This window comes from Pelobates fuscus, chromosome 5, assembly GCF_036172605.1.
Source record: "Pelobates fuscus isolate aPelFus1 chromosome 5, aPelFus1.pri, whole genome shotgun sequence".
Lineage (NCBI taxonomy): Eukaryota > Metazoa > Chordata > Amphibia > Anura > Pelobatidae > Pelobates > Pelobates fuscus.
In genome coordinates this window covers 352,061,874-352,068,066 of record NC_086321.1, presented here as the reverse complement: position 1 = coordinate 352,068,066, position 6,193 = coordinate 352,061,874, and positions in this window count along the sequence as shown.

Below are 6,193 nucleotides of genomic sequence, written 5' to 3'. Positions count from 1 at the left end.
AGGGAGTCCCCCCCATATACTGGACTCCCGGTGGTTTCACTGGTCCTTGCTTTGTGTTATTCTTAGCACATATTACACATCTTCGTACAATGGCTTGAATCAAGTTGGACAATCTTGGTATGTAGAAATGTTTTCTGAGAGATTCTTCCATACTCTCTCTTCCAGAATGTGTCCCGTTGTGATAGTTCTGGACAATTTCTACAGCTAGTGATGCTGGAATGACTATTCTTCCATCTTCTAACTGATACCATTTGTTCTCCAGGTATTTCCCAGCTTCTGTCTTTAACCACTCTTCTTGAGCTGTATAAACTGGAGTCCATTGAGACAGTGGAGTCGGTATAAGTGCAGCTATATGTTCCACATATTCCTGTCTTTCTGATTCAGCGGCACGCTTAGCTGCATTATCTGCCATCCGATTTCCTTTGGTTACGTCACCATCTCCTTTCAGATGCGCCCGACAATGTATAATACCAACTTCTTTCGGTTCCCATACTGCTTCCAATAGTTGTAATATTTCAGCTGCGTACTTAATTTCTTTACCCTCTGAATTCAATAGTCCTCTTTCTTTATACAAAGCTCCATGGGCATGAGTGGTTAAAAACGCATACTTGGAGTCCGTGTAGATGTTCACTCTTAAACCTTCTGCCAATTGTAACGCTCGTGTTAGTGCAATTAATTCTGCCTTCTGTGCGGATGTTCCTTTTGACAATGGCCAAGCTTCTATCACCTTGTCTATGGTAGTAACTGCATATCCTGCATAGCGAATCCCTTCTTTCACATAACTACTGCCGTCTGTATAATACTGGACATCAGGGTTCTGGATAGGAAAATCACGAAGGTCCGGTCTACTTGAGAACACTTCATCCATCACCTCCAGGCAATCATGTTGACTCTCAGTAGGTTGTGGCAAAAGGGTAGCTGGATTCAAGGTATTAACAGTCTCTAAATGCACTCTTGGGTTTTCACACAACATAGCTTGATACTTAGTCATGCGGCTATTACTAAACCAATGATTGCCTTTATAGTCTAGCAACGTTTGTACTGCGTGCGGGACTCGCACGTAGAGTTCCTGACCCAGAGTGAGCTTATCAGCTTCGGCTACCAGCAGGGCGGCGGCAGCTACAGCTCTTAGACAAGGTAGAAGACCACTGGCCACTGCATCCAGTTGTTTGGACATATATGCAACAGGTCTTTGCCATGATCCCAAGTACTGTGTCAATACTCCCACAGCCATTCTTCTTTGCTCATGTACATACAGGTAGAATGGTCGTGTATGATCAGGTAGACCTAATGCTGGGGCACTCATCAAAGCCTTCTTCACATCTTCAAATGCCTTTTGCTGTTCAGGGGTCCAGAGGAAGGGATCGTGTTCTGTACCTTTTATAGCTGCATAAAGAGGTTTCGCCAATATCGCATAACTGGGAATCCATATCCTACAGAAGCCTGCTGCCCCCAAGAATTCCCGCACTTGTCTTCTATTCTTGGGTATTGGTATTTGGCATACAGCTTCTTTTCTCTCTGGCCCCATTATCCTTTGACCTTCAGAGATATGGAATCCCAGATACTTGACAGTTGGCTGACACAACTGAGCTTTCTTCCTGGACACACTCTACCAGTCTTTTACGGCCTGCCTCCAACAATCAATATATGGAAACTGGCCGTAAAGTTCAGGCCTACCTGATACAGCCACGTGTACACGCTGTACCAGATTAGGATCCAAACTGCCACGTGGCGGCCATGCGGCAACCAAAGTAGGCCATTCCCTACTACACAATGTAATCAAGCGTGCTGGAGACATCTTTACCCCAAAATCACATACTGTATATCCCTTTTTAAAATTCTTTATCATACATCCTAAGGGATCCAAAATCGTCGAATCTGACGCGCCAGTACTTAACAATGGAGCGTCGTTTCCAACAGAAACTATACAAACACTCTACCAACGGTCACACCCGTTCCCTCGGCAACAGCACCACATGGTACAGTTACTAAGTGAAACGCACACAACAAAACACTCAGGGAATTCCCGTACACACACAGCTGTTACACCAGTCACTAAGTAACTAATACTGTGCCCTTTGGCAAAACTATACGGTCACCCACGCTATAATTCCCTATATTTGAATTACCCGTCTATAACATACCCCAGTAACATCGTCTTTACAAACAGTAGTTACAGTACGGTTAGCATAGGTTAAAGTACAATTTAAAGTCACAGTACAATTAGTAGTGGTTATGGTGTTAAAACATGCCTTCCAGAGAATGTGTAGAAGATCATGTGTTGCTTGCTGACATATTTCTCTTGTAACTGCCATAACAATTAGTAGTGGTTATGGTGTTAAAACATGCAACATAGAGAATGTGTAGTGGATCATGTGTTGCTTGCTGACATATTTCTCTTGTAACTGCCGCTATCAACGAATCATCTACATATTGCAATAGTACACACTCTCCTGGGATGGACTTGAAATCCAGTAAGTCTTGACTTAAAGCTGATCCAAATAGGGTGGGTGCATTTTTAAACCCTTGGGGCAGTCTTGTCCAAGTCATCTTGCGTTTCAAGCCCGTTACAGCATTTTCCCATTGGAATGCGAAGATACACTGGCTTTCCGCAGCAATTCGAAGGTAAAAGAAAGCATCTTTGAGATCTAAGACAGTGAAATAGGTAGCCCCGCCCGGAATTAAAGCAAGCAGGTTATATGGATTGGGCACAACTGGGTGTATACTTACGACCGCATCATTGACTGCTCTCAAGTCCTGCACAGGGCGATACTCATCTGTACCGGGCTTTTGAACAGGCAACAATGGGGTGTTCCAGGGGGAAGTACAGAATTTTAGGATACCATACCGTATGAACTTATCCAAATACGATTGTATATTCTTCTTGGCCTTTTGTGGGATATGATATTGCCTTAAGCTCACTGGATAGACCCCAAGTTTCAGTTCGATTTGAATTGGTGGGATATTGCGAGCAAGTCCTGGTGGGTTGTTCTCTGCCCACACTCCTGGTATATTAAACAAGGATTCATCACTCTTAGGGTTTTGGCTAGTCAACGCTGTATAAAGTCGCCACTCTTCTTCCTTTGGTACAGATATTGTCATTATACCTGAAGGTCCATTGAACTTTAAAGATGTTGTTCCATTTGGTAGAAACGTTATCTGCGCTTGTAGTTTTGACAACAAATCACGTCCTAACAGTTGGACTGAACATTCAGGCATATAAAGGAATTGATGTTTTACTACGTGGCCTCCCAATGTACAGAGTCGACTTTTAAGAACTGGTTTAGCAGCACTCCTTCCAGTTGCTCCTATTACGGTGATAGTTCTTCCAGATGGAGGAGCAACTAGATTAGTCACCACCGAATGTTCAGCACCAGTGTCGATCATGAACGCACTCCTTTTTCCCCCTATTGATACATCGACCATAGGCTCCGCTCGGCCAAGGGGGATGGAGCCCAGTCGGTATCAATAGTCCTCCATGACCGTGTCAGCCAATCCTACAAAGTCCCTATCTTCTCTATCGCGGGATCTCTGCGCTGCTGGATAATACCTGTCTTCTCTAACACTTCCTCTATTGCTACCATTATTCCCTCCAGGACCTCCTCTACCTCTCGCTCTGCCTCTATAATTACCATATCCTGCCCTAGGTCTGTCTCTCTCATACTGTTCCCTTCGCGGACACTCACTTCTCCAATGCCCTTCTTCCCTACAGTATGCGCACTGATTTCTACTCAGGGGTTCCCCATTCCACTTACTATCGCCTCTATCTGTTCCCCTATATACTTCCTTTTCCCTTCTATCTACGCCTGCGATTGCTACCGCTAGCATATCTGCCTTTCTACGCATCTTGCACTCTTCCTCTTTCTTTGTCTCTGTTTCCCTGTTCATGTACACTTTATTCGCTACCTCCATTAGTTGGGTTATGGACATCCTTACAAACCCTTCTAACTTTTGTAGCTTGCGCTTTATATCTCCGTAGGCTTGGCTGACAAAGGCAGAGTTAACCATCCGGGAATTCTCAGGGGCCTCCGGATTAAAGGGGGTATACAAGCGGTATGCCTCCAATAATCGGTCATAAAAGACACTGGGCGATTCATCACATTTCTGCAATACCTCAGCCGTCTTAGACATGTTAATCGCCTTCTTTCCTCCAGCTTTCATGCCAGCAATAATAGCGTCCCTGTATGCTTTTAAATGGGCCATATCTGCGCCATTGATATTCCATTCCGGATCAGTGTTTGGATAATGTGCTGCGGCCCATGCTGCCGGATTGTCCTGATTTTGTGTACGGGCCACTTCTTCCAGCGCTTTAATTGCCACTTGGTTTATCCTTGTCCTTTCCTCGTTATTAAACAATGTCATAAGCAGTTGCTGGCAATCAGCCCAAGTGGGATTATGTGTCTGGACTATGGAGGTAAACAAATCCGTCATGGCTTGAGGCTTTTCGGTGTATGAGGAGTTATGGGTCTTCCAATTAAATAGATCAGTAGTTGTGAAGGGAACATAAACGAATACTGGATCAGCATATTGTATCTGGCCGTCACCGTTAATGTGTGTCGGGCCAGGTGTCAGTCGAAGTGGCATTTGATAATGTCGGGGTTGTAGGGTACCGGTCAATTGTCGGGTTAGTATGGGGCTTCGTTTAGGAACGTCAGTTAGGGGTTCCGGTCGAGGGGTAGTAAGACAAGGGGATGGGGACGCTTTACTGAGGGGGAGGTCGGTGAGTAAAATATTCTGGGCCGGGCTAGGAGGAGCCTGACCAGGAACTAGAAATGGCGCCAAATCTGGGTAGGTGGAGTTGACAGAGGTAGGTACTGAGAGGGGAGGGTTTAAAACAAGAGGGCTGGGCTCTGAGCTAGAGGAAGAAGTTGGTGGGGACAACGGGGCAAGGGGAGGAGCGTTTCCAGCAGTACCTCCTCTTCCTCTTCCGGTGGAGGAGGAGTAAGGGGGCGGCATAGGGATCTCAGACTGGAGGGGGCAGATTCCATACACAAATAACCCCTTATGGGCCTACCGCACAATCGGTATCCAATACCCCTAGTGGGTCCACCGTCTAAAACAGTAGTCGTCTTACCTCCTCGTTCCTGAACCTGAGTTCACACTCATCGACGGGGGCACCCCAGCACTTACTACGTAGAGGCCGATGATCTCCTGGACAACAGACCAGTGGCGCCGAGACGAAAGGAGGTCCACGCAGAAGTTCAGGGGTGCAGCTGTAGAGAGCGTGGGCAAAGATAGACCGTCTCACGCCTCTGCTTCTCAGCTACCGTTGAACGATGAGCTTCCCAGCCAATCGCACCAAATGATACCGGAGAAACTGACGGAAGCCAAGCACAGAGAGATGGACACAGGTTTCTTCAGGAAGGAAGAGATTCTTTATTCGATTCACCGACCGGGACTCAGAGGGACTAATGTCACCAAAAAACAGTCTGAGTCCTGATCATACAGTGTAGGTCCCTTATATAGGCATGTAGCTCCTCCCATAATCAGTTCAACCTACACATACTCTTATCTAATCACCCGAATACAGATTAAAATCCTGTTTGACCACATGGCTTGCCCAGCACAATGGAGGAGGGGAAATACTCGTATATCCTGTATTCCTACTTATGCTCCTTACACTACTGATTGTATCTTAGCTACGTGTAACTGACTTAACTGGTACATCAACATATGCAAGTACACATACCACGTGGCAATCTTGTCCTAGTAAAATTATTTTTACTGAGATTCCACCACAGAGCCACCCTTTGGCGCTCATTCAGTACGGGGCGCGGCCGCATCTTCCGCATTTGTCGCTGGGAGTTCCCCGGATATTTTGACCTCGGCAGACTGGCCAAGGAAATCTACCTTTCGTACCTTTTATTTCCGGCCCCAATCTCATCTGGGCTTTCATTTACTCTCTGGGCGTTAAAACAGCAAATATGAACCCTCCTTTCTTGCCATAAAATTAGAGATTTTTCTAGCGTCAGTGACCTAATAATCTAAATTTTATTAAAGACAGGAGGCGAATATTTTACCACCCTACGTCCGCTCGGATACTGTGCACGTCGCCCTCCCTTACTTCTTCCAGAAATGGGAAACTCAGGTAAGGTGTTCATACTGATGTAGTTTTGTTCACAGGTTCTATGATTTTCATTCATAAAAATAGGAGTATCACATCACTAGTGACTATGTATATGTGTAGTACTCC